At 38.6% G+C, this 12,036-nt stretch overlaps 1 long non-coding RNA gene across 1 annotated transcript; it reads left to right on the plus strand.

Annotated features, from left to right (window-relative positions):
* Positions 1–9,484: 9,484 nt before the first annotated feature.
* On the plus strand, positions 9,485–11,807 carry LOC125275151. Its single transcript, XR_007186391.1, has 3 exons — positions 9,485–9,666; positions 11,017–11,033; positions 11,366–11,807. It is a non-coding gene; the product is annotated as an uncharacterized LOC125275151 (long non-coding RNA).
* The last annotated feature ends 229 nt before the right edge of the window (positions 11,808–12,036 follow it).

Genomic DNA, 12,036 nt, shown 5'->3' on the forward strand with positions numbered 1-12,036 from the left:
TTAGGCACGTCTTCCATCTCATCTCATGTTACGTCTTCTCGGCCAATCATTGTGGAGAATGAATCTCTCTCACGAGCTCAACCCTGCATCCCAATGTGCATACTGTCCACCCTATCTGCCCGAAATAGTATTGAAAATGACTAATGTCACATACTATTTAGGATGGATAGTATGCACATTGAGACGCAGGCCAAGTTAACGTTTCTGCCGCAGCGCTTAGGTCAGTTGTTTCCCACTAAGGCACGCCTAATAATTATTTATGTATTGTGGTAATTTACAGTTCATGTCAAAAAGTTTTTGGTCTATAGATAAATAGCTGTATTCTGTACGTTTGTCTCTCATCACCTTTATTTATACAGCTCTTTTTACAATGCAGATTGTGAAAAAGTATAGCTTTACAGAGATAGAGGGAATATATAGAGGGACATAATTTTGGCTGTGCAGCAGCAAAAATAGTTTGATTGTACAGCTTAAGTTAGTTCAGTATTGATTCTTTCCGTTGTAAAAATCATTAGTTATTAATTTAGTTAATTTACCTATACTAAAAAGTCGTGTACGATAATTTCCTTCCAAATACGATAATTTTGAGCTTCTGGTACGATAATTGGACATTTCCAATCTGGCAACACTGCTTCCGGGTTTTGCCTACAAAAATGCGTCATCCCTGAGATGGATCCCTGGATGACGCGTTTTTGTAGGCCAACCCGGAAGTTAGCAGCGCACAGGTTCCCTCGGTTGAAAGCCTATGCATTTTTCCCATAGACTTTTGGAAAATCGCAGAAAATAAGCTCTGTGTTTAACAAAGGGTTATGACACTTACACGTTTTGTCTATCAAGATAATCTTTACAAGTTAACACAACATTTATAGATTTTGAAGCCTAAATAAAGTCGTCAGATATAAAAGGCTAACAGTAAGCTATAAACGGACTACAGCACACCATGGTCGCGGATCAACGTCGTCACCACCAAGCTTCCTCAAACTTTATTTAGAAAACAACTTTATTTCAAAACATGCTCGCTGATTATGATCTGCGCTGTTATTAATACTTATCCACTTTTTCATGAGAAATGCTGTCCAAATGTCCCGTTTTTAATGATGACATCTAAAGTCCCCGCCAAAGGAAGTAGTCCCTTTTAGCAATTTGTTAGCAACCGCTGATTTTAAGACACATTATGAGTTTAAAAAATCACAAGTGGGTTATAACTGGTGTGTTTTATGTCATACATCAAAACGTGAAAGTATTTAGAGGCTTTGTTAACCACAGACGTTATTTCAGGCGATTTAGCAAAAACCCATTCAAAAAACCCATAGACTTGACGGCGTTGGAACCGGAAGTCCTAAAATGCTAACTCGCTTCCGGATTTTGCCTACAAAAACGCGTCATCCCTGGGGCACTCTATAGTCAAGTCAAGTCAAGTCAAATTTATTTATATAGCGCTTTTACAATTGGTAATTGTTTCAAAGCAGCTTTACATATTAGAAGCACAGAAAAAAGGGAAGTGGTTAAAAATAAGCTGTACAAACAAGCGTGGTAATATGTAACATATACAAGATGGTGCTACATTAAGCCAATGTCGGCTGACTCCCAGGGGTGGAAAAAAGAAACCCTAGGAGAAAAACCCAGTGTGCTAACACTGGGAAAAAAGTCCTAGGAGGGAAAAAAACCCTTGGAAGATATATATAATATATGTAAATGGATATGGAGATCAAAATCTGAATTATACATTTTTATTATAGAGATTAAAAATAGATTATATATAAATATATGTAAGCGGATACGGGGATTAAAAATCTGAATTATAGATGCAGCCAGAACTGGATCTGTAGGCCCATTGTCTCCTGGGCTACGTTGTAGTCAGGTCCAGACACAGGTTCTCCATCTGATCTGGATACGGCCTGGATCCAGCACCCGGAAAACCTCAGGATAAGCAGAGAGACAGATATTAGCGTAGATGCCATTCTTATTCTGATGTACAGGTATATCTAGTGTTATAGGAAATGTTCTCGGTTCCGGCCGACCTAATTATTGCAGCGTAACAATCCTTTAACGGATTTGAAAAATGTTAATGTATTGATAATGTGTTATGTGTATGCAAGAGCAAAGAGATGTGTTTTTAGTCTAGATTTAAACTGACAGAGTGTGTCTGCTTCCCGAACAATGCTAGGAAGATTGTTCCAGAGTTTAGGTGCTAAATAGGAAAAGGATCTGCCGCCTTCAGTTGATTTTGATATTCTGGGTATTATCAACTGGCCTGAATTCTGAGATCGCAATAAACGTGAAGGACTATAATGCATTAAGAGCTCTCTTAGGTACTGGGGAGCTAAACCATTTAGAGCTTTATAAGTAAGTAGCAAGATTTTAAAATCTATACGATCTTTAATAGGGAGCCAATGTAATGTTGACAGAACTGGGCTAATATGGTCATACTTTCTGGTTCTAGTAAGAACTCTAGCTGCCGCATTTTGGACCAACTGTAGTCTGTTTAAAAGCCGAGCAGGGTACCCCTATAGAGGGTATGCACGTGACGTCACCGTCGACCGTTACGACTGCGGTCACGGCCACTGAGTGGCAAAAGACTTAAGGGGCTCGCACACCGGACGCAAAGCTCAGCGCTTCGCCACGTCTTTAAAATTCGTTCGAATTTGAAAGACGTGTCACGGTGCTGAGCTTCGCGTCCGGTGTGCGCGCCCCTTGAGCAGCAGCATTGGTTTTCAGCGTGAATGTCGCGGAAAACACACAAAACACATCCAAAACGGGAAAGAGCTTTGTGATTGACTGTACAAATAGCTTTGACACAAAACATGAGGTATATATTTAAAAACTGCAGAAAGCAACAGGGGGAAAAAAACAAATGGATCACTGCAATTCTCAGAAACAGCTCGACTCCAGGCAGAGAAACATGGATTTGCAGTTATCATTTTGTGTCAAATTGTTGGATTTTGAGGTAAAATCATACCGTATATATATATATATATATATATATATATATTGTTATATATTAGTTTGACAACTCATCAATTAAATATTTTCCATCTTATATTCTGCATAATTGGGTGTTTTTCAATAAACAACACTGACAAAAACTATACTATAAAACTATATATGTTTTAGGGCTGGACAATATGACGATATAACATTGATATAAGTGATTACGCGGATTTAAACCTACCTATATTGTAGTGAAAATATGCGAAAATATTCACAGGCAGATTTGCTTTATGTTTTTCCCCGCCGTCGAAATCAGGCACATATAAATGTCAGGAAACACGACTGCAGGCTGCATGTCAATATCCATGGATTAGGTTTAATTGACAAGTTGTAAGGAACACATTCAATTCCAACCTTTAGTGTAATTCGTTTGTTTTACTCGCGTTTTCACAGTTTCCCCTATAAAATCCAGTCACGCAGCAGGTTCTTTTGCCACTCAGTCCAGCTGAGGGAGCGCGCTTTCGGCGGGAAAGTGACGTCGATGCATAGGGTGAAGTCAGGTAAAGTGGGACACTTTTTGGTAAATTGCATTTTATACAACCTAAATCAGTTAGAATGTATTAATATTGTATGTGTTTTGTTTAAATAGATTGTAATGAAGGCCACTATGGTGAAATTTTCCAAATGTATGTATTTATTAACAAACTGTTCATCTTTAAACACCATCTGACACCCTCTTCAGCAAACTGGAAGCAATCAGGTTGAGTGGGACACTTTGTTAGGGAAAGTGGGACACTATTTTATGGTTAAAATGAACATGAAAAATACAACCCCAATTCCAATGAAGTTGGGACGTTGTGTAAAACGAAATAAAACCAGAATACATGCATTGAAAATGTGTGCCGCATTATGAAGCGCAAAATACAACAACGGAGACCTTCAATTAATTAATACTTGGAAGGATTTTTTAAAAATGCATTTCTGGAACTAATGCAAAAATTGTAACATTGTAAACTTCACTCTACATTCAATGAATGGAACTTTCATTAAGCCTACATCCTTTTACCACCTTTTAACAACTTCAGTGAACACATCCAAGACAGATGAAGTCATCGTCATCCATAAGTCCGTTGAGCTCTCCGCAGGACTCATGATACCACCGTTGGCAGTGGCAGCAAGCCACCCATTCCTCATTGGCCTTTGGGTCGCTTGCATCCCCATAGACCCCCTTGCAACCAGTACAGGGGTCACTTCCCTGAACTGTTTGCAGGGCAGGAACGGCAGCTTTTTGGGGGCGGACACCAGCAGGCTTACGCACTTTGGTTGTTTTTGGTTTCTTTTTGTCTGCTTTGGCCTGGACAAAGTTGAAGTGTTCCTGGCTTGTTAGGTGGTAGCTGGGTGGCCTCGCCATCATCCTCTTCTTTCCCCTCTCTCTTGCAGGTACTTCAATAAGGTCTGAGAACCTTACAATGGAAGCCCACTCAGCTGTTGAAGTGCTGGGTAGAGAGGGTGGCCCAGTTGTGAGGGTGGAGACATGGGGGGCTGGCCTAGTTGTGAGGGTGGAGGCATGGGGGGCTGGCCTAGTTGTGAGGGTGGAGACAAGGGGGGCTGGCCCCTTTGTGAGGGTGCAGGTATGCACGGCTGGCCCCTTTGTGAGGGTGGAGACATGGGGGGCTGGCCTAGTTGTGAGGGTGGAGACAAGGGGGGCTGGCCCCTTTGTGAGGGTGCAGGTATGCGCGGCTGGCCCCTTTGTGAGGGTGGAGACATGGGGGGCTGGCCTAGTTGTGAGGGTGGAGACAAGGGGGGCTGGCCCCTTTGTGAGGGTGGAGGTATGCGCGTCCTCATCAGGCTGGCTGGTTACCACCACTTCTTCCACACCAAAATAAATGTCCTCCTCTGACAACAGAAGGGTTTCTGATGTTTCCTCAATCACCCTTTCAGTGGTTTGGTTTGGCAAGAAAAGGTCAGTTGGAATGACTTTCATGGAGACAGGAAACATCCCTGAGGCTCGGAAACCTGTAGAAGAGTAATTTGTATAATGTAATGATGCAATGTTAATAAGACAGTAAAAACAATGATCCACTTACTGCTAATCTTTTTATACAAATAATTCAAGACAACTAATTATTAATAAAAGAGTCAAACCTGCTTGGGCATTCTCAACAGTGGCGGCCTTCTTCCACGCGGGGCTGAACACAGAAAAGAAGAGCTGTTTTGGAAGCTTCTTCCCATCTGTCTTTCTTGTCCACTTGCGTCCCAGTTCCTGCCAGTGGTGTTTCAGGCTTCGAAACAGCGATCTGTCTGCTGGCTGGAGGGCGTGGGTGGTGTGGGGAGGATAGCTCACTACATGGATATTATTTTTCTTCATGAGCTCCAAGAATTCCAGATTGAAGACATGGCTGTAATGGCCATCTAAGAGCAGGACATGGGGTCTTGGATCCTCCTTAGGCAGCTGCTGGACAAACCGCTGGCCCCACTCCAGAAACAGCTGGGAGTTTATCCAGCCATTATCTGACACGCGGATAATTGCTTTTTCTGGTCGTTCCTCCAGCCACTCTGCCCTGAGCCTCTTTCCCTTAAAAATTACCATTGTGGGGGTGTAAGTCCCAACCGCATTGAACCCAGCCAGGACTGTTGTCGTTTCTCCTTTTTCCCCTGATGTTACCTGGAAGCAGGACTTGCCAGTCACCCCAACAACCTTTTTTGAGATGAAATGGTCCTGCAGTCCGGATTCATCGCAGTTCCACAGGTGAGATGGCATCTCCTGGATCTGTAGGCGGTGGAGGAGTGACGTGTAGGTCTGAAACCATTGCTCAACTACTGTGAGATTCATCCCAGAGGCCCTTGCAGCTGAGAGTGATTCTGGCTTGCGGAGGCTCAGGTTTGGATTCCTTTTCATGAACCCCTCAAACCAGTAGTGACCGGCAGAAAAACCAGGGATGCCATTAATTTTGCCGTACTGGAACGCAATACGCCGTATATCACTGCGTTCCAGGGGGAACCCCCTTTCAGCTAACATTTTAACAAAGCTAGCCAATTCACTCTCAGCCTGAGCTGAGAGCAGGGGGCTCTTACCTGAGGCATGGCGGTAGCCACTCACCAGCCCTTTCACTCGCCTTTGCAGTGTTGATTTTGGGATGTTCCATGCCCTGGCTAGAAACCTTAATTTTGGTTTGTGTCCTTCAGTCACCTCCTGTTCATATTCTTCAATAGCCCCTGCCATTCTCTCTTCACTCCACTGGTTTAGTTTTCTTCCTTTCCTACTTTGCTGTCTTTTCCTTTTCTGTATTGCCCTGTCACTCCTTTTTTCTCTCTCTCTCTGTCCCTCTCCTCTCTGTATGGGTGCCATCTTGTGTATATTGAAAAATAAAAATGTTATAAAAATTTTATATTCAGACACATTATTATTACTTATAACTTATAACTTTAAAATGTTATCTTCTTGTTCATGAAATGGCTGCATTGTGTTTGCTAGCATTAGCCCTAAAACTGTCCCACTCAACCTGAAATGCACTGTCCCACTCAACCTAACACTGTGAGGTTGAGTGGGACAGTGCTGTGAATCTAATTTTCACAAATATTTTATACAGTTAGATGCTCATTGTTATTAATCTCTAATACACAGACAGTATAAATGTATGTAAAAGTAAAAGTTTTATTGTTACATCATAAGTGACAGAATTATCAACCTTATTATTCTGAAATAGATTTACACTTGCCGGGTGGCTTACCGTGAGGTCCCAGGAGTCAAGCAATTTGAAAAATAACAACCGGACCACATCTGTGATGTCACACCAATCACAACCTTTATTTCATATCCAATAGACATTCAGCTACAACACAGTAACAATTGTTGTGATTGGCTTACAAAATTAACCCTTTACAGTACCCAAAAGCTTAAGTGTCCCACTCAACCTGATGTCCCACTCTACCTGAATTCACCCTCTATAAACAGAGCTGCATTACCTCATACTCATTTACAGGAAAAGCGGAAGCAGCGCTGGCGACTGTGTCATAATAAAAGTTACACTGCTCGTGAGGCGTGTGTTGCGCAATCGCTCCAGCGGCCTCATTCAGCTCCCACAACGCCCTATCGAGCCGCCATCTTGGATCGGTCGCCAGCTCCACTCAGTGTAACTTGTTTGCCAGGTGCAATGAGCTGTCAGCGCATTTAATTAATCATATCTCACTGAATACCTAACTGATTCTGACGCGGGGGTTTTTTGCGGCAAAGGTTATTCATGTAGCTGATACAGGACACATTGTTCAGCATATTTTAATATTCATAGTAGGCTTAACAGTTATATAATATTCTGATATAAGAAATAAAGTGACCAGACGTCCAAAATCAAAATATGTGATGTAGGATAAGGTAATTTCTAAATCACACACTATAAATATGATAAAGAAGCAGAAACAGATAGTTGCAGTAAAATAAGATGAGGGGTATCTCGATTTGCGCTTTGCCGTCATGTGTGTATACATTGCTTCCTGATATCACGTGCGCAAACACAATAACAGTTATTATGTCCGGTCGAACAATGTATTAACTTAAGATTGGATTGTGTTGGTAATAGGCACTTAACGTTACCTAACGCTAAAAGTAAGTTTCGTGCATTGAGCCCAAGTGCTTTCGAACTTCTTTCTGATCTGAATGTGGAAAACACTTGCGAGGTCCGACGGTTAAGCAGAGCGGTTAAGAAAAAGGGGCTTGAATAATTAATAATCAATATAACCTGACAAAAAGATATTTATTAAATGTTATCCGCATTATATTTCATCTGCAACAGCGTTGTGAACTTTTATAACGATGCGTTCGGTCATTAACTTTTAAATGCATCATTATGCAAAGATGACCCTGCTGAAAAAAACAATAGAAACCATTACAGAAATTGTAATGGTTTTAATGGTTTTAAAGGGAACTGTATTGGTTTTAATGGAAACTGTAATGGTCCTAGTGGGTCTGTATGGGTAATTTGCTTTTTTCTATTGGTGGCATGTTTTGCCTATTTGCCTGTATTGGTTTTAATGGAAAATGTAATGGTCCAAGTGGGTTTCTATTGGTAATTTACTTTCTTCTATTGGTAGCATATTTTGCCTATTGGATACCATTAAGGACCAATAGAACATCTTTGGCAACCTATAGATTACACGTTGGTATCTTGACACCAGTATGAACCATTAGAACTCCAATAAATTGAGTGGTTTCTTTAGTTTGATTTAATGATGTACAATTTATAGGTTAGATGCAGATTTATTTATTTATTTTTTACAATTATTACAACACAACAAAATAGATTAAATATGACACACAAACTAAATCTTAGCTCATTTTTCAATTGTTTAATGGTATCCTTATGTAATATGTATAGAAATTATACTGTTAAATATATGTATTGTTTAATAGAATTCACACAAAATTGTTCATTCATATAGGTCATGGGTCAACATAACTTTCCATTTTGTCCCATTTTCCCTTTTGCAGTGTAACCGCATGGGAAACAGTGTCGTAACTTTGTTTTAAAAACTGGGTGGGACAGGAGTGTGTGTGTGGCCTGGTAAACCCTATATTATGGGGATAAAATGTCCCCACAAAGATGGCAATATCTGAAATCCTTGTCCGTGTGGGGAGATTTTTCATACTAAGTGATGATTTTTAAAAATTTAAAATGCAGAATGTTCTGTGTGATGGGTAGGTTTAGGGGTAGGGTTAGTGTAGGGGGATAGAATATACAATTTTTACAGTATAAAAACCATTAAGTCTCCATAAAACATGAAAGCACAACGTGTTTGTTTGTGTGTGTACAAAAATAACATAACGATATCCAGAAATCAATTTTAATTTATCAACATAGAACTCAAGTTTAATGTGATTTCATCATTCACCCACTAAGTGTGGGTTTTCTGTGGGGTTGGTTAGCCCATGTGGGGCCCTTAGCTCCGGGGCCCATAGCAGGTTTACTGTGGGCAACCCCCCATGTTCACAGCACAGTACAAGTTAAATCATTGTTTTATGATTAAATGCTCAAGGCACAGGGTTAATCAAACTTTTTAACAATCTAGTAAAATGTCACCAATGTCATTACATTCATTTGCCCATCCCATAACTAAAACTGCACACAGTCAACAAGATAGCAAGACAAGTACTGTCTTTACCTGTTTATTTGTAGACTGAGACTGAGACAACTGTGTGTGTGTGTGTGTGTGTGTGTGTGTGTGTGTGTGTGTGTATATATATTCAAAAGTTTGGGGTCAGTAAGATTTTTTTAATGTTTTAAAAGAAGTATCTTCTGTTCACCAAGCCTGCATTTATTTGATTAAAAATACAAACAAAATCAGTAATATTGTCAAATATTATTCCAATTTAAAACAGCTGTTTTCTATGTCAATATACAGTAAAGTGTAATTTATTCCTGTGATCAAAGCTGAATTTTCAGTTTTATATATATATAATATTATATATATATATATATATATATATATATATATATATATATATATATATATATATATATATATATATATAATATATTACACACACACACACACACACACACACACACACACACACACACACACACAATATTAATATATTATTTTTCTGAAATGACAATAAATAAATAAATAAATATAAATTATTAGTAATATGACATCACGTGATTAATTCTAACCAATGAGACTGCTGGAACAGCATCAATGAACTGTCATTCCGGAATCGACTGGTACCGCAAACAGGTAAGCTTTTTATATTTCTATAGTAATTTCTGAGTTTTCAATTAAAATTAGTGTAACAGGTCGAAATGGTAATGAATGAATTAATTGGAATTAAATTACACCTGCTTTAGTGGTCTATCTGATGAGTAACGTTATGTTATTTAGCGTGCTGCGTTTAAATGTTATAACGGTCGACTAGCCGCTCAGACAATTCATTTTCTGGTAATCTGAGGTAATATACTTTAAAAACCGCATTAATTCATTACCTTGAATTGTTTTACAACCATTTCGGTGTTAATTTGATTTATTATTGTTTCTCCGTTGCTATTTTACGCGATGACTCGACCGAGCTTGTTATGATGGCCGGCCTGAGTCAGTTGTGTCTTTGTATTAAAGATTTAAACAGCGACGTAAATACAATAACTAAGCTGCACACCCTTATTAACCTGTTAACTGTCACGGGCCCACCGGTGGGCCCACAGCCATTACATATTTAAAACAGTAATATTCTATACTAAACCTAAACTAATCTTGACAAACTATATATCATTTGAAAGCTTAGAATCTCTAGTTTACATATTTGGTGACTGATTTTCAAAATAAATTACAGAAGAGCAGTAATTTATCAATTTGCAACAAGCATATTTTCATACTCATAAGGCATGTTCAGACCTTTATTTTGAAATAGCGATGAACATGAAAAATCATTAAAGATTGGTTGAAACATGTTTGTTTTCATGCCAAGAGTTCAAAAGATAACATCCAAATATTATATTTTTACATTTTACATTTTCATAAACTTAAACTTCTATAACTTTTTTTTTGTTTCACTTACATAGGTTATTTCACTTCTACAATAATCTGCCAAATTTCATCTTTAAAACAAGACCAACCTTATGTCTATACTCCAAAGTATTCTTGAATTACAACCATTTAAGTTTGTATAGTGCATTTTCTTGTCTAAGAAAAAAAGTGGGGGTGACAGTTAACAGGTTAAATCTCGTTGCATAAGCTACGGCCATATTACTATCATGTTATCGTGACCTAAAAATAACAAATTTTACAATAACTTTATACGCGTTGTCAAGCTGGCGCGTGTACGCGCGGGGACAGAGAGTGAAAGAGAGAGGACTCATTGGCCTATATTCACCCGAAAAGATAACTGTCAAATTAAATCAACCATCTGTAATATTTAATTAATTATGAAAAGATATAACTGAAGTAAAACATTTAGGCCATGAAATAGATCACTAAAATGTTAATGTAATAATTTATCTTGAATGTGTACATTTAATCAGCACATTCATCCATACAGAGCAATATTTAATATATTTTTGTTTATTTTTCTCCCTCTTCCTTGTGTGTAATCAGATCATTGGTTCTGCCCTGTAAGTACTGTTTGTCTCAGTCACACATTCTCAGTTTTTGCATTGTAGATTTGTCATGCACATTTACAAAAACTTTCTTTGCATTATATAACTGTATTTTCATGAAGATTTTGCTTATGTTATCCGTTAATATTTCGGGTGTCATTTTTTAAAAATGAGATGATCCTCACTTAAATGGCAAATACTGTATGTTAAATTGCAACTACTTAAATGGCAAATACTTTTCAGTACAGTGGTGTCATATGTACATTCTCAGATGTTATTATACATAAAAAATAAAATTTTAAACTGGCTTTATACCATTAAATGTTGTTTGTCCTCTCTCTTTTCAGTATTTATTGCCATCTAGTCCTGTTTGAAGAATTAACTGTGGCTCCAGCCATTAAGCAGACCTGAACCAGATGATGAAGGTCTTCAGGATCACCAGACACTACAGGCAGGTGTGTGAGAAAGTTGGAGCTACATACTGCAGGACGTTGGTCCTCCATGACCAGGACTGGACACCACTGTTGTAAGTGATCGATCTAGCAGTCAATCTGGATCTCTGAAAGTCATGTTCATAACATATTGTAGGTGATCTCAGCTCTGGCCCTCGAGAACCACTGTCCTGCAGACTTTAACACCAAACCTGGTCCAATATACCTGGGGCCGTATTCACGAAATGTTTTATCTTACAACTAAAAGTTCTCCTAAATAGCATTAAAAATTCTTAGGTAAGAGTTTTCACTTAAAGAATTAGTCCACTTTTAAATAAACTTTTCCTGATAATTTACTCACCCCATGTCATCCAAGATGTTCATGTCTTTCATTCTTCAGTCGAAAAGAAATTAAGGTTTTTGATGAAAACATTCCAGGATTTTTTTCCATATAGACTTCAATGGACACCAAACAGTTGAAGGTCAAAATTAGTTTCATTGCACCTTCAAATTATTCTACACGATCCCATACAAGAAATAATGGTCTTATCTAGAGAAACCATCACTCATTTTCTAAAAAAAATATA

The sequence above is a fragment of the Megalobrama amblycephala genome, linkage group LG9 (assembly GCF_018812025.1).
Source record: "Megalobrama amblycephala isolate DHTTF-2021 linkage group LG9, ASM1881202v1, whole genome shotgun sequence".
Classification (NCBI taxonomy): domain Eukaryota; kingdom Metazoa; phylum Chordata; class Actinopteri; order Cypriniformes; family Xenocyprididae; genus Megalobrama; species Megalobrama amblycephala.